This window comes from Manis pentadactyla, chromosome 19 (genome assembly GCF_030020395.1).
Source record: "Manis pentadactyla isolate mManPen7 chromosome 19, mManPen7.hap1, whole genome shotgun sequence".
Classification (NCBI taxonomy): Eukaryota; Metazoa; Chordata; class Mammalia; order Pholidota; family Manidae; genus Manis; species Manis pentadactyla.
The window spans coordinates 12,682,773-12,706,376 of NC_080037.1; the positions used below are offsets into that span (position 1 = coordinate 12,682,773).

Here is a 23,604-nt window from a genome sequence, read left to right on the forward strand (position 1 = left end):
GGCCTTCTGCGGAATACTAAGAGCAGGGAAACGTTCTGGAGGAGAACTGGGGGGCGGCGAGGACAGACTCGGGTTCTGTGCTCTGATGGGCTCCCCTCGCGCTCTGCGTAGAGCCTGCCCATCAGGGCCTCTGCGGAACCAGAGGCACGGCAGGTGTTTCTGAAGGATGGGGTGGGGACGGCGACAGACGGAGGGACAGACTGGCTGGGCAGAGCCAGTGAGCGCAGCGGCCTGCGGGCAGAAGACCACGCTCCCGAGGACCGCGGGGCCCAGCGGGGCGGGGAGGAGGGCACACAGGTCACAGGGGAGGCCAGAGGCAGGCTGTGTGTGGGGGGGAGACGAAGAGAGGGCCTCCAGGCAGCCGGGTGCAGGGAAGGAGTTATACTCTTCCTTCTGGGGCTTTCTGGAAGCCCGTGGAAGTCAGGCTGTGGTGGAGCAGGACGGTCAGGAACGTGTGGGAAAAGACTTGCCTGGGGGCTCAGCCCAAAAAGCAGGGTTTTATGAATCAACTTTTTTCTTTTTCTCTCCCTTCCCTCCTCCCCCTCTTCCAGGCTGACCCACCCTTTCTGGCGCTCCTATCCAACCCCAGATTTGAGGGGGAAAATCTGCACTTCATTCCCACTCTCAAGTCCAAGGTTTCGTGAGTGCTGGTGTGGACCACCTAAGGCTTCCGATGATGGTGTGGTGTGAGGTCACCTCTCCCCTCTGGTTAGGAGAGGCCGTGAGGATGCATGAGAGGTCTCGTTTGCCGCCCTCTCTCCTCCATGCTGCCCATTTCTGTCTGAGGGGTGGTCCTGGGTGAGTCTGGCAGCTGAGGGGCAGCCCCAGCTATCGGTGGGGGTGTTAAGGTCATGGACAGGTTGGGAGATGATAGACGTATCGCATGGGTGAAGCCTGCCTGCAACACTGAGCCTGGCTTTTGTCCCACTCCCTGGGAGGCGGGTGAGAAATTTTGATGTAAAAGCAGAATTCAGGTTATAGAAGGCTCTGGGTTGTTGGCAGTGTGTCCCCGCTTGAAGGAATAGCAATGATGGTGGCCACCTGGCTGTGTGAAAGGCAGGAAGGGACCCAGGTGCCTCCAATGACCTGCTGCCTATTACGGGTTGGCCAAGGAAAGCTATTCTGCAGCCCTGAGTCAGAATAACTCGATTCTCTCTTGGCACCATTGAATTACAAGGCCAGGGTGTCGTGGGATGGGGTGACAAAACGCACCGTCCTTTCTCTTCCTCCTTCCTTTTTCAAACACATGCTCAGATTGACAAACTGGGAAAACAAACAGGACAGGCAAAAAAGAATGCAGTCTGGGCACAAACTGCAAACACTCAGGAATAGAAATTGTCTTCTTCATCGGACTCCCCTTTCAAGCTGCCATTCCTCCACCCACCCACTTTCTGCATTAAGGGAATTATGTTGAATGCTGGAATTTTCATTGTTGGAAACCCAAGTCCGCTTTGGGATGGCTTCAGGGGAATGTTGGGAATCTCGTACTGCTGGGGAACACCAGCTTCCTTCGCCTCCCCGGGGAGTTGAGGGGGAGGAGGAAGGGGTATGAGCTTGGGGCGGGGGTCCCTGAGCTCACAGAGAGGCCCGTGGGCAAATGGGGGTCTCTGCCTTTGATCTTGATTCTCTGCTTCCATTCATTTCTGCCACGTTGTAAAATCCTTTTGAAATCACAATTTATAATTCTGGGGCCCTCTAAATTTTTTAACACCAGGTAAAACCTGGTGGCCCTGTCCTTGTAGTAGCTCTGGATACAGGAATAAAGGATCTATGCAAGGGAGCTCTACTATTTAAGATAATAGCTGAAAAAGAGTCAGTAAAAGAAACATTTTATACTAATATTTAGATCCTTTAAATATGTCTTGGGTCTCTAAAAAGTCCTATGGTGGAGTCGTAAACTTCTAGGGATCACACATCTTCATCCATCACTAGGCAGTCAGTTTGAGTGGTTCTGACACAATTCCAGTCTCTCTCCTATGACCCAGTATACCTGGGGGGACGGGAGGACCTAAAGGCGGTTCATTCCCATCATGCCTGGGTGCTTTGTACTGGTTATCTCACTGAGGCCCTCTGCCCTGACCCCCACCCCCCGTACAGGGAGGTGTCTCTCCCTGTTGTGTGAGGACAGTGAGGCTCAGAGTCTGGGTAATCCGTCCAGTTTAATCAAGTTAAAGGGCAGAAGCTGAGCAGGGTCAGTGTTGGGATTCGAGCCCAGGCCAGTCTAACTTGGAAAGCTTTGCTCTTTCCATTACACTATGCCATCTTTCTATGGCTTTAGTTCCTGTTTTAAAGGTCACAAACACAGAATATTCCATCTTTTGAGGTCAGGTGGCAAAAATTCAAGGCTTGGCACTGGACCCTTGGACTCTGTGAATGCCTTTGAGGTGAAGCCTGTGATTTGCCCATATGCACCCCTGCCTCCCGCAGCTGTGGGCTAAGTTGGATTGATAGGGCAGGTGGCACTTAAGGTGGATAATTGATTTTCTTCTTATGAATATTCATTTGAGGTTACGTCTCCATCTGCCCTCCTTCTGTAAGTTCAAAATGGCCACCGAGTCCTGAACAGGAGCATGCGTGTCCCTCTTCTAGGTCACTCCTCTTGCCAGTGGAGGAACAGGGCTGAGCCAGTTACCTTTGGAACACCTGAACGGGGAGCATTGGGTAAATTGCCTGGGCTTGGGGCTTTTCCAGATTGCATATCCTTAATTGCACTGAGCTCTTCGGAGCCATCTGATGAATTGATTCTCAGCATGGCCCTCTGCACAGAGATTCAGGGCTGCACAAAGGCCTGGGAGGCAGTTACGCTTGAGTTCTGTGGCTGAGCCCCCCGGGAGGCTCTTGGAAGGGGAGAACTCATAGGTCGCCGATAATACTCCATGATGGAGAGGGAGGACCATAAAGGGCAGAGGGCTCATTAGTTTTGATGGATCTGGCTCAAATAATACAACATTTTATTCCCTTGGGTAAAATTCAGGCAAGGACCAAATAGAAATGTCTCTTTGCACCTATAGTAACGGTCTCTAAGGGGAGGGGAAATTTGGGGACTCTTTTACTATGGTTCAGGGGTTCAAAAGTGGCCTAATTTGTATTTGAATCCATGTCTTTGCCTCAGAAGAGGCTGTTTATCTGGTGTTCTGTCAACAAGAACTATATAGTGTGCAACTCTTCTCTCACCAATGAGAGGCGGTAATTTATATTCCTAATAATGGCTACTAAAGATGGAAATACCTTAAATGGTCCCCTGTGTCATTACCAGTGGACTAATTATGTTCACCAAAGTTTTAATGTAAAGTGAATTTCATAGGTGCAATTCTGGAACCAAATCCCAATAGGTTGTTTTTTTCCCCACACCAACAAATGGTTCTCAGATGCTGGCTGTGTGTCCTACAATTCAACTCAATTCTGGTACCGTGTACCTGGAGATGGTGTCAGATCCCACATTTTAATGGCTCAGTCCCACAGATGTCCCTCCAGTTCAGATGCCAAATGCAAGCTTAGGTTGTCACCTGTGCGTCTGACCGACTGGCTACATAGAGATCAGGGGTTCCTACAGCCCCCTCACTGGGTTCAAATTAATTTGCTACATGGATTCACAGAACTCAGGAAACCAGTTAACTCAGTAGATGGCTGGTTTAAGGATACTAAGGAATCCGAATAAATAGCTGTCTTGCCTGAGGGTTCCAGCCCCAGGCAAGTTCACCATGGATTCAGTGAGACCAAGAAATGACAACAGAATGTTCTCGGGGTAAAAGGGTTTATACCCGGCTTTATTCTCCTGGTGGTAGGTTGAGCACTAGGATCACATCTGCATCCGAAAGCCTGCAGGTCTGTGATCCACCTCCTTCTCTGCCTCCACCCAGAGCACTGGGCAGAGCTCTTTATACAGTGACTCAGTCAGTAATAGCTCCATTGGTTATGGGTGTGGAAGCATTAGCCTAGCAGTAGGCCAATTAGATCAAGTTGTTACGGTTCAGGTGAGGATCCTGTCCTGGCCTTAGGAACTTCCATTTACCCCGTAATAGCTTAGTGAAGAGATACATAGGGTGAGCTCCTGAACAAAGGAGCTTCGGTCCTCATGAAGTTTGGACTTGGCACGAGGGTACATCGATGTTCTGGTTCACCAGCCTGGAAGTTCTCCAGACCTTGTCCTGGTTTGGGTTTTTATGGAGGCTCCATTACACAGGCATGATTGATTAAATCGTTGGCCACTGTTGATTGGTGTGACCTCCAGTCCTTCTCCCCTCCTAGGAAATCAGGAGTGGGGCTGAAAGTTCCAGCTGTCTATTCAGGCTGATTCCCCTGTGTGGATAAAGCAAAGGTTCCTATGGCCAGAATTCTCACCTGGTCCTGGTCAGCTTACTCACTACACATGTGTGAACAATACGTCATTATTAACTCTCTATAAAAGAGCTCTGCCTGGTGTTCTGGGTGACGTGGTGGCATGGCTGCAAGTCTGCAGGAGAGCAGAGACGAGACTGGAGTGGTGGCAGTGCTGAGGACAGAGACTGAGACAGTTGCAGGGGCAGAGAGGCCCAGAGGCAGAGCCCGGCTTGCTGCCTGCAGACTTGCTGAGTGGACGGGATTCTAGTGATTGACCTGCCACTGTGGGAATAAAGTTGGATATAAACGCTTTCACCCCAAGAACGTTTCATTGTCATTCCTCAGTCTCACTGAATCCATAATGAACTTGTCCAGGGCTGGAACCCATTGGCAAGACAATTGGCAATGGTTGGCAGGATTCATTGTTCACCAAGGAAAAGAGCAGGCTGCCCTCATGGGAGGAGTGTTTCAGCAGGCTGTGCCTATGGACGGGGAGACGTTCAAGTGTCCCCCTGTGGACATGTGGTACTGGGAAGGGGTGGAGGACTGGGCTCTACCCCAAGAGAGAGAAAATTTGTTGGTGATTGAAATGGCATCACTACGAAGTTCTGTGGAAATGGTAAAGGATGTCGTGGTAGCCCAAGAGAAAGCCGCACGAGAAGGAGCAGTGGCCGCAGAAAGAGCGGCATGAGAAGCAGTGGCACGAGAGCGCAGGCTGCCAGGTGCCATGGGGCAGGGGAAAGATGCAGTGGAGCCGTCAGCCTCAGGAATGGGGGAGCGGAGGTTTGATGAACACGTGGGGGTGGAGGCCCTGCCGATGCTGGAGGCACCAGCCCCTCCTCAGGTGAAACCCCACCTGGTTGAAAGCTGGTGGAAAGCCCAAAGGACTCTGCAACCGTGGGTTCTTCCAGGAGAGGTGCAGCGCCCTCCTCAGGTCGTGGAGCAAATGTTCCCATCATTCTTTGGTCTCATTGAATCCATAGTGAACTTGTCTGGGGCTGAAACCTGTTGGCAAGACACGCTGGTAACCAGCCCCCATCCTTAGGTGGGTCCAAAAGGCACCTCATTAATATAAACCCAGTTGTGGTGGGAAGGGGCTTGTTAGGAATAATAAGACATCCATTTCACCATTATGGCTCTAAAGGGGCTGAGGATGGAAGACCAAATGTTATAACATTGCTCTTATCCCTCAGGAAATTCCAAGGTTTTGGGACCTGTGGGTGAAGACCAGAACATACATTTATTATGTCACGATATCACAATAGGGTTCAAATTCTTTGAAAGTTGTTAGTCTTTGCATAGTGTATTTAGGAACACTCTCAGTATTGAGATATTCAGTACAATTCTGACCACGATGGATAAGATGTGGCTTATTTTAGGTTTCCATTCAATATTCATTCCTGCATCCCTCATTTACAATTCACCCTTTCATTCTTTTTTTAACACAATGGCTGGCACAGGGTAAAACAATCAATAAAATTCAGATTTTGCTATTACCTAGAAAAGAGCATTGATGGAGCATGAGTGTTAGCACCGTGAAAGGCGTGGGATCCGGAGTGCCTAGTAAGACCCAGCTGGTGCTGGATCAGAACATGTGCCAGCAGGGGGACCAGGCAAGGAAGCCAGGCAGTGAATGCCTCAGTGAGGGGGTCACGCGGGAGGGGCACTTTTCCCAGACCTGAGGGGCTCAGGGAATCTGAAGGAGAAATGGCTACTGTGCAGGCTCAGGGGAGGACCTGCTGCAGAAGCGGAATATGCCTGAAGGCAAGAAATAGAGCATGGGATTCCAAAAAGGGGACTGCTCCCTGGAGAGAGACCACTGCCCTCTATTTTGCAAAGCCTTCATAGGAGGCATCTGTGTGGACTTTTGGTATCAGTGGTTCTCACCTGGATTCTGCTGTTCTCCCATCTCTCCATCCCCAGGGACATTTGGCAAAGTCTGGGGATGTTTTTGATTGTCACAGCTGGAATGGGGGTCAGCCCCAAACAAAGAGTTCTCCAGCCCCAAATGGCATGAATGCTCCTGCTTAGGAACCTTGGTGTGCAGGTCTGAGGAACCTTGACTCATGCTGGCTGGGGTACTGAGGCCCCGACCAGGAGCCTGGTCTCAGGCCCACCCTGCTAGATGTTGGAGAAGAGATTTCCTCTCCTCTACTTTTTCCTCTCGTACTAGTATGGAGCAGTTGTTTAATAACTCTAGAATGGGTCAGAGTACAAGCTGCTGCCTTACAATGGCATTTTAACCAGTAATCAGCTGAAGAGTTTGGGTAAGATGGAGATGATAACATCACACTGGGTGGTTATGACAAGTAAAGGACTAATGTACGTGAAGTGTTTAGCACAAGATGCTCCACAAATGCTGCTGCTCGTTTTCCTTACAGTGTGATGGCTTCTTCGGTGTATCAGCTTGGCTAGGCTATAATCCCCAGGTGCTAATCTAGGTCTTGCTGTGAAGGTATTTTGCAGATACAGTTGAGGCCCCTAATCAGGTGACGTTAAGGAAGGGAGATTAAGCTAGATCACGTGGGCAGGCCTGACTGAATCAGGTGGAAGGCCTTAAAAGTGGGGCTGAGGCTTCCCCCAGGGAAGGAAGGAATTCTGCCTTTGGATGGCAGCGCCGCCTATGCCTGTGAGTTCCATGTCAACCGAGATCTTTCCTTTCTGACTCCCCACCTGCGGCACATCAGGTGTGCTGGGCCAACCCCCACAACTGCGTAGGTAGCTCCTTGTAATAAATCTCTAAATGTATGTAAATGTATGTAGCTCCCACTGGTTCTGCCTCTGTGCTTGAACCTTGACTGAGACAATTACTCATCTTTCATGTCTTCTTAGTAGGAGGTATTTCAAGGTGCTTGAAACATATGTAAGAACACTTTCTGCTCCCGTTGCGGAGTAGAGAGGTGATTGTTTCAGGACCCTCAGAATAAAAGGAAAAAATCTTTTAGTCAGCCTTTCAGGAGTCGAGGCTGAGACGGTAGATAGGATATGGAATCGCTCTGGTCGGGTAAATGGACGTGATCTCTAATCTCTATAAACTTGCAATCTGAAAGTAGGTTCCAGGGGAAGCTCACTTAGTTTGGACGTGCAGTTCAGCTTTCGGAGGAGGGCGGGTTCCAAGGTGAAGCATTTATCTGTGGTGAAGGGGCAGATGCGAGTTAGGGTGACTCTTTTACTGAAACCAGGGAGATGGAGAGAAGCTAAGGGCAGGGGGAGAGTAACTGAGGGGCTGCTGAGGCGGTGGAGGGGGGCCTTCGAGGAGAGAGGGGGGACGAAGGGGCTGTGAGAGGAGAATTCCTGGGAAAGAAGGGAAAAGCATACAGGGAATTTTAAGGTAATTTTTGCTTGTGGTAGGAGACTATAAACATTCTTCTCTGCCTTCCCATGAAGGATTTTATCTTCAATAAAACGTTTATTTTTATTAATGAATTATGAAGTTTGATCCATTCCTGGGATGTGTTCAAGTGCTGGGTTCTGCTCAAAGGGGAGTAGATGGTGTGATGGCGGTTTCATTTGGGACTCGGTCACATCTGGGTTATAAACCGATTAAGGATGCACATTAGGTAGTTCTATTGAGCAGTTAAAAAGTTTGTCATTTATGAGAAACTGGCTCATCCATGCTTTCCTCATGTATTTATTGCACTGTGCTAGGTTTGGGCATAATCTGAGCATAAGACTGCCATGGGAGTTATGGTCTGGTTTGGGGAACATGACACAGATAAATAAAAGGGAATTATAATATAATGTAGTGTGATGAGAAGGTGCTGTGGGAGCCCATGAGGGCATCCAACCTGGACGTGGGAGGTCATGGAGGCTTTTGGGGGAAGTGACACCTCATCTTAAACCAGAGGATGAGTAGGAGGTGAGAGGGAATGAAATAATGCACTTTGGCATGTGCATTATTTTGAGCTGAAGGTAATCGAGACCCAACCGACTGAAGAAAACCTTTTATGTCTTTTCCCTAACTACCTAAAAGAATTTAGATAGGGACCTGGCCCAGAGAGAGGGCTATTACTAGAGATAAATTTTTATCTGAAATATGTATGGCAGAGAAATGTCTAATAACCAAACATCTGTCCTCGTGGTCCTGTGAATCACCCTCCTCCTCCCTCTGAAGCCCCAGGTCCCTATCCCATTCCTTAGTTCAGGATGTGTGATAAGCCTCAATTGCCCAACCTGTCCTTGGGTCTCCTATTCTTTATGGGGCTCCCGTACGTATGTAATTAAATTTGTTTTCCTCCTGATAATCTATCTTGTGTCAATTTAATGAATAGACCAGCCAAAAGAAACTTGAAGGGTAGAGGAAAAAATTTTTCTTGCCCTACAGAGGTAAGAAGATAAAGAGCTAGAGACAGGTGATTAATGCTCTTAGTCTAGCAGGCAACTTATTGAGTAAGTGCCATGTTTTTTTGTTACCACTCCTCTATTTAGATTCTTTCTTGGACGTTCCATGTAGACCTCATACCTTGACATAAAGTGGGTTACTCAAAGTGAGGCTAAGGCTCTTAAAGTCTTTTCTAGGAGAAATTAGTCACTGTGAAAATCTTCCAAGCAGAATCAATAGGAACAGTCCAGTCTGGGCTGGTTTTCTAGCCATCCTGAACATCTAAGTTGAGGGTGATACACTAGAAGTTAAGAAAATTATGAAGGTGCAACATAAAAATTTGTAATAAATATATACCATGGCACAGACATGGAATTGATAACAAATCTCACAATAATAGACAACCCTTAAAGCCTGAGACAGACAATTTTAGGGCAAATACAAGTAAAACCTTCATAAAGTCTTTTATGGAACTTTTATTCCCTTGAATGTAGCACAGTCTGAGATAAAAGAAAAATGCAAGAACTTGGACAAATTAATGTATGATGTATAGTCATAATGGGCTATTAAGGGAATCAAAGGCTATTTGGAATAAATCACATAATCATCAAGTTTTGATGTCGTGGAAGATTTAAAATGCCTCAATGACATTACCAAAGGGACACTAGAAGAGATGGATCATGAGACCCCAAATGACAATTAATGCTCTTTCCCTAAGTGGGTGTCCTAAACAATGTATATCTAGCACGTTTTTATTTGTATTTTGAACTTTCCTTTTAAACTCTTCTCTGTTTTTCTGGAAGAGAGACTTAAAGCAGCAGAGAGCTATGAGTAACTGCACCCAGCCAACTGCAGATCTGTTACATGGCTTCTACCCATTTCCACCCATCATACTGTATCCATATGTCCTCTGTCTGTCTTCTTTCCTTAGACCTTGATTCCATACAGCTGACTTTGTTTCTGATCACCAGTGTCTGTTGATTTATTCCATTCAGAACTTGGAAATTGAGTCTCAGGCTCATTGTGGTGGGAGTTTCTTTTACATATGCTAGTGTGAGAGTCCACCAGAGTGAAGGGCATTAGCTCATCATTCGACAGGGCCCTCGGATAACTGATTTGTAAGTGGAAGTCTCTCATGTTGATTACAGCAGGACATGGAGAGTTATCATCCAGGCAAAGGACCATGGAGTAGAATTCCAGCTGAGTGGGAAAAGGGTTGCATGCTATCTTTTTTGTTTTAATTAAGATTTCACATTTTAGAATAGTTTAAGCTTCACATGCTATCTTGTTTTTAAGGGGTCTGCTTTCCAAGCATAAGTGGAATAGAAAAACCAGATATTTAGCCAACTCTTGTTGGCAGTTAATTTCCCTGAATCATCTAGGTGGTCAATTGTGTGTATCAGGGCATATTTTTATTGGTATTTTCAGGGTTGTTGGCACAGATTTCCATGTCACTCTCCCACTGTGCAAAGACGATGCCACAGTTTGGTGAATTACGGGGAGAATTGTCACGGGTAGTGGTGAGTGTGATCTTTGGGGTCTACCCTGGGGCCTCCTTGAACCCCTTTCTTTAGCCGGTTCCTGGCCCCTCTCTGCCAGGGCAGGCTCGGGCTGGGTGACCCTCATCTACCTTCAGAAGTACCTTGCTGTCTGCTACCCATTCCTCAGAGCGGCTTGTGGCCTTGGTCTGACTGGAGCTCTGTCTTACCACTTCTGCTCTGTTATTAGTTGACTCTTTAAATTCGGGTGCTTTCCTTGGAATGTGGGGTGTAACGTGGGTCAAGAAGGCCGGCAGCTGGGAAGCAATGGGATTCCTGACCAAGGAGCGAGCCTTCAGCTTTGACTCTACCTGCTGAGACATCAAGCGTCCACCCGCCAAGGTGAGGTAGAAGAGTTCCTTCATTGGGGCGGCAGGAAGAGGTGCCTTCCGATCCCCTAATACTCTTTGAGTCCAAGATTTGAAGGACAATTTATTATTTTTCTAATCTCCAAACAGATTTGGTTTTGTCTTTACATGTGTTGAGCAAGATCTAAAATTTCTTTACTTTCCCTTCCCCCTGAAAGCTGTTGCGCTGCCTGATTGCTCTATCAACTAAGTTCGTCTCTTCCCTCCACCCTCTAGCCTATTCCCCTGACCACTGGCCACTTTATTAGTAGATTAAGGAAAACTACAAAATTAATACAGGGTCATTGTGATATGTGAAACAATACAAAGACATATGTAAAATAGCTAGTAATATCCGATCTACTACCAGCCCACACAAATGCTGTACTCATGAAATGACCAGTGTTAAAAGGCCTGATGTATACAGTGTTTAGCCTCTTTCATTTTGCTCATACAAGCCCACACAACCATACCTGACATGTAGATCATGACTTTTACTTCCTAACATCTTCTATCTTGCACTTTTTCCCCTAAAAGGCACCATGAGCCTCCCTGTGGGTGAGCAGATGCCTCTAACCTTGCTCCATTCAATACAGTGGCCCCTAGCCATGTGTGGCTATTGAGCACTTGAACTGTGGCTTGTCCAGATTTCTAGGGCTTAGTATGAAAATAAAAAGAATATAAATATCTTGTTAGTAATTTTTATGTTGATTGCATATTGAGATGACAATGTTTTGGATATACTGAGTTATTAAAATTATTTTCACCCATTGAAAATCATTATTAAAATTAATTTCCACTATTACCTTTTTAAAATTGTGGCCACCAGAAGATTTAAAATTGTGTGCATTGTGTGTGTTTTGGACAACACTGTTCTAACCCTATTTTTAATAGTTGATCATATACCAAAGAACTTCATGTACACTTTAGTAAGCCGATGATCTATGTCTATACAAAAGTACTTTGTTGGAAACTCTGTTTATGAGAACTCTTTATTTAACCACTGTAGTCTAGAAAAGTGGCCATTTTTCTTGAGGACTACATGAAAGTGGTCATAGCTAATGCGAAATACACATTTCTAATAGGATACTGAGCTTCCAGCAAAATTGCCAAACTATACCTGTTGTACCAGGAATTCCTCTCCTGAGTCCTGTTCTTTTTGAATAGCTGTCATACATGCAAATAATAATTTTACAAAATTATATATATTTAGTACTGAGGCTGCAGGTACTGGACCTGATAGAGCTGGTGGAGCTTAGAAGACTTCAGAGACTTTAAATTTGATGTAGAGTTTGCTCAGCAAGAGGCATGTGGTATTGTAATTTGGAAGAATATTCTGGGAGAGGCAGTAACTGGCAAGTCTGTCTGATAAGCTATGCAGAACCTGTAGCAACTTCCTTTTATAGAGAATGAGCCACATTTTGGAATCAGAAGAACTGGGTTGGAATTTGGACTTAGTTTTTTCAAAGCTGTGAAGCTGTGAGCTCTTGGTTGAGTCGCTTAACTTCTGTGGGACTTGGATTTCTTACCGGTGAAATGAGGTTAAGTGACTCCCTATACAGTACTCTTTTCTTCCATGCCATGATGTTTCTTGAAGTTGATGGAAGGATGATTATAAATGAATAAATTAAGTCATTAATTTATTTTAGTTCCTTTCATTAAAAACAAAGTCCAATTTATAAGTATGCAAAGTAATAATGTCATAAATACATATGTCGGCTTTCCTTCCAGTTATCTGCATTGAGTTCCCAGTTGTTAATTTTTCTGTTTTGTGGTCAGAGTTATAGAGGACTCAGAACTCGCTCATTGTTATACCATTAGTGGTGGAGACAGGTCTAGCTTCTCAGTCCTATCCTTAATTTTGTTGCCTGTTCTTTGAAATACACCACCACACTGTCTTCCGAGGGTTCTTTGTGCATTTCAGTGACTAAATCCTTCCAAGAAGGAAAACTATTTTAAGAGTGGAAAATTTGGGGATATATATCTTGGACATGAAATTTGGCTGTATCATAGGGAAATATTTATAAGCAGGAACTTTAAAACATGGCTTTACTTTACTAATGACTATTACAGAAGGTCTCCCATTCAATGGCAGGAATCTTCTTTGGGGCAGTCTGGCTGCCCTGTGCAGTGGTCCTCGCTCTTAGCCCGGGGTCTGTCTGTGTCTGTCTGTGATGCTGGAGGCTGGAGCAAAAATGGAGCTGTTCCATAGCCGACAGAGAGCATCAACCTAATGATTCCTGCATTGGGCTCTGCTGACTGTCCAGGGTTAATGACCTTGTTGCAAAGCATCTGTCAGTCACTGGACAGATTTGGATGAGTTCCAACAAGCAGGCCAGGCAAATTTCAAGGCTTTAGACTGAACCCCCTGGGGAGAAATGAAAAGCAGAGGGAGGGAGGGACAGCAGATATTCTGGTTGTGGCAATAAGCCTGTGTGTGTGTGTGTGTGTGTGTGTGTGTGTGTGTGTGTGTGTGTATGTGTGGTGTGTGAGGTCCTCTAGAAATGCTCAGTTTACCCTTGGCTACCAGGCAAAGGTCACCCTACTCTTTTAGGTTATCTCCCAAAGGCCATCAAGTCCTCCAAAAAGAGACTGATATATTGTAACTCTGATAGTCTGATTGTACTTTCCCAGTGTTTCACATGATTCATTTCCAGAAAGTAATTTTAGTTGATTGCCTTGTGGTCCTTTTGAATGAGGCATTTTAAGAAATAGGAGAAAATTGAAAGGGTTGGCTCACCATCAAAGTATATCCCTTCCGAATGCTCCTAAGGGCAGTGCAACTGCCAGTTTGGGATGGAAACTTGCTGGGATTTCTGTCTCTGGAGATTTTTTAATGTGAGGTGAGACAACTGTCTTTCTTGGTCCATTTAGTTGGATGCCTGCCTGGGACAGGGGTATCAGATGACCTTGGAGTCCCTTCCAGTATTGGCTTTTGATGACTGAGCGGTAGATTCATGAGACTGTATTCATGAGGCTGGGGATTCAACCCGTCTGTTTTATTCTTTGGACTAATGTCTCTCAGTTTTCTTTCTCCAAGCAGATTTAAAATTCTTTAAAGGCTAGGATGCTGCCTTGTGTTTTTTTTTTTCAAGTTCCCCATGGAAGAGAGAGAGGGTGGGGGTATCTTGCGCTGGAGAATGGAGAAAGCCTCGGGGAGAGAGAGCGTCTGGGGAGAGAGTACGAGGTCCCAGGTGGAAGGTTGACCATTAATGGGAGGAAGGATCTACATCCTCTGAGGATGGAAGGAATGAATCAAAACTGATATGGATGAAAGAAGAATGGGGGAGATGACATTTCATAACTTCAGTTTCATTGATGAAGGATGAGGAAAGATTATCCACTGAAAGAAAGGAATCTAAGGGATAGAAACAGAATGGCAAACATTTGAAATAATTATCACAGAGATTGGAAGAGGGTGCTGACCAAGGACAAGTCAAAGGTTTGGTGGGTGGTGCTAGAGGCGCAAATGAATTCTGAAGCCATGAATATGCAGAGGAACCGACCCCGAGAGCTGCCTGGGATTTTGGCCAATGCATAGCTGATGGGCATATGGTTGGAGAAGGGAGACTGGAACAGTGAGTTCAGAGTTTGGATTTTCCTGAGCAATGTGGTAGAAACATAGAGATACAAGGTAAGCAGACAGAGGAATATTCAGATAACCCATCTGGGGATGTAGGCTTGGCAGGGAAGGAAAAGTGTTATTGGTTAAAAAATATTAAATAAATGAACAGACAACAAGAAACCGGAACACTCTGTGAGGGCAGGCAGCAAGTGCAGCTCATAAAGATATGAGAGAACTCAGAGGACAAGACAATATGGGCAGAGAGTGGAATATTGGAGTTCAAGATTTTTGGATGGTGACAAAAGCCAGGGTGTGGCCATGAGAATGGGTGTTCCCAGGGCAGAGTCAGGGAGAGCCATGGACTTCAAGGTCACATCGTTGGCTGGATGATTCCCATGGGGGTTTATTTTCATGAACGTGCACATCTCCTAGGATTTGGTGAGGAGTGGGGGTGGGAAGGACTACGGGGGAGGTCTCAAAGAGCTGTGATGGGGGGATGCATACAGAGATCTGGGGACCCCACAGGGTCCCCTACTACAGATGTGGAGAGCCAGCAGACTTGTGGGGGGCGTGAGAGCTGACTTGAGCCCCACAGTATGACCAAGGTCAGCCAGGGGAGGGAGAAGGAGGGCAGAGAAGAGGGTAGGATTGTTCCCGGAGGAGGAAGTAGACTGTTAACGAGATCCATGTTTTATAAAGTGCCTGGCTTCATAAAATGAAGGATAATCTGGAGATGTAGAACCCGTTATTAAAGAACACAGTCTGTAATTTGGTAATCTTTCCCACTTAGAATAGCCCCTATTTTGTTATTTTTTTAATCTGTTATTTAACAGATTTTTTTATTAACTCGGACTTCAGGGGGCTACAATTCACACCCTCAGACTTGTAACATATTGTGAAGCCATTTAATATAAGGAAGGAGGTGAAATGTTCCCCAGGACCTGTCCTCTTAATCCTCTGTCTCCAGATTAATTTTCAATTCTAGAAGAAGTTCATTATTTATTCTACGTGGCTGGAGAAAGACCTGGAACTGGCAATATGGGAGAACAGGCTATGGAAGATGGATAACACGCCCAAGAGCATTTTTTTTTTTTTAATTTTATTTTGGTATCACTAATCTACAATTACATGAAGGACATTATGTTTACTAGGCTCCCCCCTTCACCAAGTCCCCCCCACATCCCTGTTCACAGTCACTGTCCATCAACATAGTAAGATGCTGTGAAATCACTACTTGTCTTCTCTGTGTTGCACAGCCCTCCCCATGCCCCCCACACACTATACATGCTAATCGTAATGCCCCCTTTCTTTTTTTCCCACCCTTATCCCTCCCTTCCCACCCATCCTCCCCAGTCCCTTTCCCTTTGGTAACTATTAGTCCATTCTTGGGTTCTGTGCTTCTGCTGCTGGGAAACAGGACATTCTTAAAGAGGCCATTAGAAATCCCCAGACCTGCACTAAAACAGGGTTTGGCTCAGATGACTGATGACTGTATAAGTGTTTTCACATTGTAACAGCCAGTCTCAGCCTCCAGAACAGAGTTCTACATTGTGGGTTAATCACTCTATATCTCTGTTTTAAAATTGTGTGATAGTCTTTTTTTTTTATTTTTTATTTTTTATTGAAGGGTAGTTGACAACAGTATTGCATTACATTAGTTTCAGGTGTACAACACAGTGATTCAACATTTATATACATGATAATTCTAGGTACCAGCTATCACCATACCAAGTTGTTACAATATTTTGACTATATTCCTTATGCTATACATTACATCCCGGTTACTTATTTATTTTACAATTGGAAGTGTGTTTATATATATATATATATATATATATATATATATATATATATATATATATATATATATATATATTTTGTGAGGGCATCTCTCATATTTATTGATCAAATAGTTGTTAACCACAATAAATTTCTGTATAGGGGGGTCAATACTCAATGCACAATCATTAATCCACCCCAAGCCTAATTTTCGTCAGTCTTCAATCTTCTGATGCATAACGAACAAATTCTTACATGGAGAACAAATTCTTACATAGTGAATAAGTTACATGGTGAACAGTGCAAGGGCAGTCATCACAGAAGCTTTCGGTTTTGCTCATGCATTATGAACTATACACAGTCAGTTCAAATATGACTATTCATTTGATTTTTAAACTTGATTTATATGTGGATACCACATTTCTCTATTATTATTATTTTTAATAAAATGCTGAAGTGGTAGGTAGATACGAGATAAAGGTAGAAAACAGAGTTTAGTGTTGTAAGAGAGCAAATGTAGATGATCAGGTGTGTGCCAAGAGCATTTTGAGTTATGCCTTAGTGAGATACAAGGTGGGGGGCCATTATTAATATGTGCCAATGTTCACATGCTAAATGTGGGTTAAGAAAAGAGAGGAACACTCAGAGAGGAGCGCCAAACGGAGTGTGAGGGAAAGAGAAGGTCACAGAAGTAGCCAGCTCTATTTCAGCCAAGTACCCAGAGTCATGAATTACATCCAAGGAGACATAGCCAACTGACACGCTGGACTTGGAACCCACTTGCCTTTATCCACCTCGTTCTCGCTGTGGGAAATGGTTGGATGTGGCTCAGTGCGAAGAGCCCAGGCTTTGGACCAAAGTGGAGCTGGGCCTGCATCCTTGGCTGTTGAGCAGTGCAACCTTGAGCATGCGTCCAGGCATCTCTGAGCCTCTGTTTTGGCATCGGTAGAAGCAGCAGCAAAAAGGCATTAAGAAAAATGTTTTACGTCAGAAAGTGGACTTGATGCTTGGAAGTTAGGTATGTGAAGTAGTCAGAACAATGGTAGCTGTTAGCCATGCCTACTGCTCCTACTGTTACTACTGTTACTGGTACTCTGGTCAGTGGATGGATGTGTGTGATAGAGGCAATGCTTGGACGTGTGCATGCTGCACTCTTCATAAGTTCTTGCCCTAATAAAATAATTTAAAATGCAAGTGGTACTGCAGTACTGCTGCAGCCAGGGTCACACTTCCTCTGGAGGCCAATAGGCACTTGTCAGAGGCCTCACATGTGTGCGTCTTTACGGAGGTGGGGTCTCTGGGAGATGGGGAGGCGATTGTGAGGCTGGAAGCAGCTTCCTTCTTCTAAACACACAGTCTGGAGTCTAGCACTGTAGTTTTTTAAGTTGACTTAGAGAAGTAATCCAGCGCTGGTAGCAGTGCACAAATGCTACCGAGAGCCATTTTTTCAGAGGGAAGGTAGTGATTGCAGTATCCTTAGCTCCTTCTTTGAGCAGGACACTGGGAGTGTCGTCAGGATGGTTGGCTTAAGGACCATAACCCTTAAGGATTTGGAAGGGGACTTCAGGTGTTGAGCCTCCTAGAAGAGCCCGCGTGTTACAGGTCTTGAGGAGGCTCCCCTGTGTACCTTCCTGGCTTAAGCCATGGCTCATGTCTAGCTGGACTGAGTGTGGGGCATCTCTCCACTCTATTTGTGCCCCTGTCCTGAGCTGGGTGCCAGGGATCTTTGGTCTTCCTGCCTGACAAACAAATTAAGTCAAGTTTAGACCTGACTGTTAACATAGTGTCTGGCAAATATACTTTTAAAGTGTATCATCTCTATTTTGATGTCCCTGGAAATAAGAAAGTCAAATTCCAAATAATTTGTATTAGAAAAGCCATATGAAAAAGGGTCATTAGGAAAACATAGTAGGGTTCAAGGCCAAATGGAGGAAGTAGGGCGAACATCAGCTTGGTGATTTTAGACTGGGAAGCACAAACACAGGATGAGGAGTTTCTTTCAGTAAACACAGTTAAATTTCTAGGAAAATTACCTGGGAAAGCTGTGGACCTACCTTCTTTGGATTCCCTGAGGAAACACCTTTGTCTGCTTGGAATAAATAAAGGAAGCCTGGCTATAGGCAGTGAGGCTGATGAGATAATCGCTAGTTCCGCATAACACATTTTGATTCCATATTAATATGTAGAGCTTCACATGTTAAACAGAGCATTTAAACATATTGAGATGAGCAGATTTCTGGAGCGTTGCCATTTGCAAAGTATTATATTGTCTTAATTCACGTAAGTGACCCTGGCTCATATTGCCAAGTGCATGCTGGCAATTATCAAGACACTCCAACAGGTAACGACATTGGGATTTATTCTCATGGCTCAACCTCTTCTTTGGCCTGCAGCCTTTATTCCATTGCTGACCGAAGCCTCAGGATTGGCAACCTGGTTTGACTCCCTCCTGCTGTCTGTGGGCTCCACTCTCTGTCCCAAGGAACCGAACAATGGGGACCAGCTAGTGCCTTGTCTCCCAAAGCTCTACTCTGTTGGAAGAGACAAAGTTGAATTCATCTCTTGGGGTTACCATCTCTGTTGAGGGAAGAACAATCAGAAAATCCATACTATCTATGACTGCTTCCTAAAACAGGGGCATTCACATCTTTATAGACTGTAGGACATAGACATGTAAATGAAATTATGCAAATTACATTCGCATCTGCAAAGTATTGCAGATCAAGCCAAGTCAGGGTACATAAATCTTTCAAAACTAACAGTTCTAATGAAGTCCATTTAATTGAAAAGTTAGCTTGGGAAAGAGTGGTGCACAAATACCTGCCTAAACTTACTAACTTCCGAGTTGCTCACAGACATTGACCTTTGACTGAGAGGACATGAAGTCAGCCTTCTCATTGTCTCTCGACTGGGCTTTGAAAAAGTGGGGAATTCTGGAATCCATCTCTTCCCACTGTGAAAGTTCACCGTGGGCACGTTATCACAATCTCATTTATAGAAAAGAAAATCCTGTGAGGAGTCAATCTGTTCCACAAAGTTCTAACCGTGATTTTCCTGTTCACTGAAAATGAATATGGAAGTGAGAATTGTGCTGGGTCTGGGAATCAATCCGTAAAATTGTCACTAACATTGTGTCATTGAAACCATCTTTCTGTCTTATCTCAGTTCACAAAACACTGTCACATGGACCATCTTGTCGTCTTCTCTCAATCCTCTCAGAGGCAGACATCATTTATCCACATTTTGCTGGTAAGCAAAGTGGCCCAGAGAGGGTAAGAAACTTGCCTGAGGTCTCACAGCTCGGAGGTGGCAGGACTCAGACCGCGAAGCAGCTCCTTGAAATCACAGTCTGCTTTTGCTGCTGGGCCATTCTGTGTTGAACGTGTATATAGTAACGCAGTAGGGGCCCGCTAAGTGCTGTATAAGGCTGGTTAATCTTCAGACTAAATGCCTGGGTACCATCCAGCATTATTCATCCTTTGAATGCCTGGTCTCTAGACTCTCTGGAGAAGTAAGCCAACCGATTAACACTCAGCATCCCTTGTCACGCCCTGCACGGTGGTGATGGGGCTCCGTGTGTCCTGATGTGGGGCCTGCAGCCTTGGGCCATGAGCTACCCTGGCGCTACCCTGGCCAGCAGAGGCAAGAACACAGGACCATCATCCATCATGTCGCTTTACTGCCTCTCCACATTCCGTGGACCTGTGTCCACAGCTAACGAGTGTGGAATGAATACAGCGCTTCCACGGAAATCAAGCCACCACTGGAAAAAGGGGAAAATAGATTCACAAGTTATGGGTACATGATAATGATGATGATACATTTTGCTACATCTTTTACTCCAGACCAGAGTAAGAACCTGGCATTATATTGTGCACTGATGTCCACAGCACCTTAAAAACAAGTATGTAAAAAAGAAACCCTGAGCTTGCGGCCAGCAACATCTCAGTTCTTGTCCAGTGTCTTCAGCTGTAACTGTATCCACCGGTCCCCTTGCCCCTCTACATTGTCCTGCTTTCCCCATTTGTAAAATGGACCATCCTCCCCTGCAGGATGAACCAGGCTGCTGATGTGAAGTGCCTGCACGAAGCATGGCATAGGCGACATGATAACAAACATCTCTGGCTACTGGGTTATATGCAAGTGTCAGTTTGGAAGGTATCATTAGCTGGTATTTCATACTATTGTATGAAACTTTTTAAAATGTATTTTTCCTTTGTATGTCCCAAATTATTACTTGTTCCTGTCTTTTGGACATTAAGGAAGGGGGCTACGGCTCAGGTCAGATCGCTGATAAAGGGAGGCCGAGTGGCCATGGCTTCTGACTTCGGAATACCTGCCCTCTGCTTGGTACTCTTCCCAAGGGTAGATCTGGGGCTTTACTCCATTTCAGGTAGGTAGTATTTTGGCCCGCTGCTTGGGTATTGTATTTCTGTGCTCTCTGTTGTCCTGCAGTATCGGGCAGGTGTATCTTCTACTTTTTCTTTAGTGTGACGGCAGCTCCCTGATGGGGGTCCGTGTCCTGTACTGGACAGAAACGCAGAGCCAGGATGCTTCTTGCACAGCATCATTAACACTGCTGGTGCAGACTATAATGCCCCCTCATGGCCAGTATTATGAAGATGCCTGTGATTTTACTCTGCTCTTGGGTGAGAGTGAGGAGTAAATGGGGTTGTTTGTTGAGGTGTGTGAGCTCTTTATATATTTTGGATGTCAACCCTTTATTGGATCTGTCATTTATGAATATATTCTCCCATACTGTAGGATTCCTTTTTGTTCTATTGATGGTGTCCTTTGCTGTACAGAAGCTTTTCAGCTTGATATAGTTCCATTTGTTCATTTTTTTCCCTTGCTTTTGTTCCCTTGCCCAGGGAGATATGTTCAAGAATGTTCAAGAAGAGGTCACTCATGTTTATGTCTAAGAGATTTTTTTTTTTTTTTGTAGATAATTATTTTTTATTGAAGGGTAGTTGACACACAGTATTACATTAGTTTCAGGTATACAACACAGTGATTCAACATTTATATACATGATAATTCTAGGTACCAACTATCACCATACCAAGTTGTTACAATATTTTGACTATATTCCTTATGCTATACATTACATCCCGGTTACTTATTTATTTTACAATTGGAAGTGTGCACTTTTTTTTTTTTTTTTTGTGAGGGCATCTCTCATATTTATTGATCAAATGGTTGTTAACAACAACAAAATTCTGTATAGGGGAGTCAATGCTCAATGCACAGTCATTAATCCACCCCAAGCCAAATTTTCGTCAGTCTCCAATCTTCTGAAGCATAACGAACAAGTTCTTACATGGAGAACAAATTCTTACATAGTGAATAAGTTACATGGTGAACAGTACAAGGGCAGTCATCACAGAAGCTTTTGGTTTTGCTCATGCGTTATGAACTATAAACAGTCAGTTCAAATATGAATACTCATTTGATTTTTTTTTTTCTGTGTGATACAGATTTTATACAATTCCAGAGTACATAGGTTTTTCTTTACAAAGCAGTTTGAAAAGAAATACATGAAGCCAGTGGCAATAACAGTGTGACAGAATAAGTACTTTATTTCTAGATTGATGGTAACAGAGTCGTTTGCTGTAATTGTTATGTTATAGTACCGACAGGTTTTAAATTGGGCTGATTTTGGGTGCATACTTATTTAACAATACATGGATCTTGAACCCAAACCTAGAGTGCTACTTGATATTTGTGTATAGTACTATGAACAAAAATGTTTCCATTGCCGTTATTTTATTTTAGATGCAAAAAAATCTAGGATTCAGGAGAGGATAAGTAGTTGCCATCATTCCCTATTTTACATGGGAGAAACTGGCACAGAGTGATGAAGAGTCAAGTTTCTTAATTCACAGCCTTACTGCAACCACCCAGTTCACATCTCCATTGTTTTCTCCACTACATCCCAGCCAATGATAAGGAAAACAGTTATGATCCTTAAATCTTCATGTAATACCCATTCACCTTTGGCTACATCAGTTCCATTGAGACAGGTTCAGATAGGACCGAATTATTTAGCTTCATTAACTCCCTCTGTCTATCAGGATGACTGTAATGAACAAAAGCAGGAAATTAGCAACATCTGTGTCATTACTCAAATCATCATCTTTAGAAGTTGTAAAAAATGTGCTGATATAGTTGCAAGAAAACCAGAAGAGAAAAATGTGTCCGTGTGTATGTACGTATGGGTGGTGTTTGTAGCCTAGGGGCACTTTGGTTCTTTTTTTTTTTTTTTTTAAATAATTATTTTTTATTGAAGGGTAGTTGACGCACAGTATTACATTACATTAGTTTCAAGTGTACAACACAGTGGTAGAACATTTATATACATAATTCGAGGTTCCAGCTATCACCCTACCAAGCTGTTACAATATCTTGACTATATTCCTTATGCTATACATTACATCCCGGTTACTTACTTATTTTACCATTGGAAGTCTGTCCTTTTTTTTTTTTTTTTTTTTTTTTTTTTTTTGTGAGGGCATCTCTCATATTTATTGATCAAATGGTTGTTAACGACAATAAAATTCTGTATAGGGGAGTCAATGTTCAATGCACAATCATTAATCCACCCCAAGCCTAATTTTCGTCAGTCTCCAATCTTCTGAGGCATAACAAACAAGTTCTTACATGGAGAACAAATTCTTACATAATGAATAAGTTACATAGTGAACAGTACAAGGGCAGTCATCACAGAAACTTTCGGTTTTGCTCATGCATTATGAACTATAAACAGTCAGTTCAAATATGAATACTCATTTGGTTTTTATACTTGATTTATATGTGGATACCACATTTCTCTCTTTATTATTATTATTTTTAATAAAATGCTGAAGTGGTAGGTAGATACAAGATAAAGGTAGAAAACATAGTTTAGTGTTGTAAGAGAGCAAATGTAGATGATCAGGTGTGTGCCTGTAGACTATGTGTTAATCCAAGCTAGACAAGGGCAATAAAACATCCACGTATGCAGAAGATTTCTCTCAGAATGGGGGGGTGAGGTTCTAAGCCTCACCTCTGTTGATCCCCAATTTCTCACCTGATGACCCCCGTGCGACTGTGCCTGTCTTAGGTTGTTCCTCCCTTGAGGGATCTTACCCGTCTCTGGCTAACCAGTCATCTTGCGGGGCCATACAGGGAAATGTAAAGTTGGTAAGTGAGAGAGAAGCCTTATTGTTTGAAATGGTTAGCTTTTTATTTCTTTGCATATTTATGCCCTGTAGCTTCTATGCCCAGCATTTGTCTTGAGGTATCTTTACCACTTGGAAGAATTATGATACTCGGTAAATTTGATATGAGGCACGAATTCTATTTAAGGGTTGTAATTAGGAAGGAAGAAGAAAAGCTATAGAAGTAGCAGGCGGAAGAAAACATGGGAAGATTGATTATTTCTTTGACATATCTTCTTGTAGAGTAACTTCAGCAGGTATAGGTTTTAAGCTACTACTTAAATTGCGCACACACATTAACATAATAGGAGTATAGTTACATAACTAAAGCATACCTGTAATTACCATCCATCTCCAGTGAAACCAAGAAAACCAGTTAGGCACCTTAGGCATTTGTGAAAACCTATCTATGATATGGTGGATATTGTCCAACTGAACTTGAACAGTCTGAGAGAAATAAGACAAATTAAAACAACCCATTCCTGGGGAATGTTCACATCCCTTATGTTCTTTTAACAGTAAATAGTCTGTAGTT

At 44.0% G+C, this 23,604-nt stretch overlaps 1 long non-coding RNA gene across 2 annotated transcripts in view; it reads left to right on the forward strand.

The window, feature by feature from the left end:
- The window catches only part of LOC130681664 (uncharacterized), a 42,414-nt gene extending 21,982 nt beyond the window's left edge, over positions 1–20,432 (forward strand). For both annotated transcript variants that reach the window (XR_008994869.1, XR_008994868.1), the window contains one exon: positions 19,036–20,432. This is a non-coding gene — a long non-coding RNA (uncharacterized LOC130681664). The remainder of the gene's footprint in view (positions 1–19,035) is intronic.
- The last annotated feature ends 3,172 nt before the right edge of the window (positions 20,433–23,604 follow it).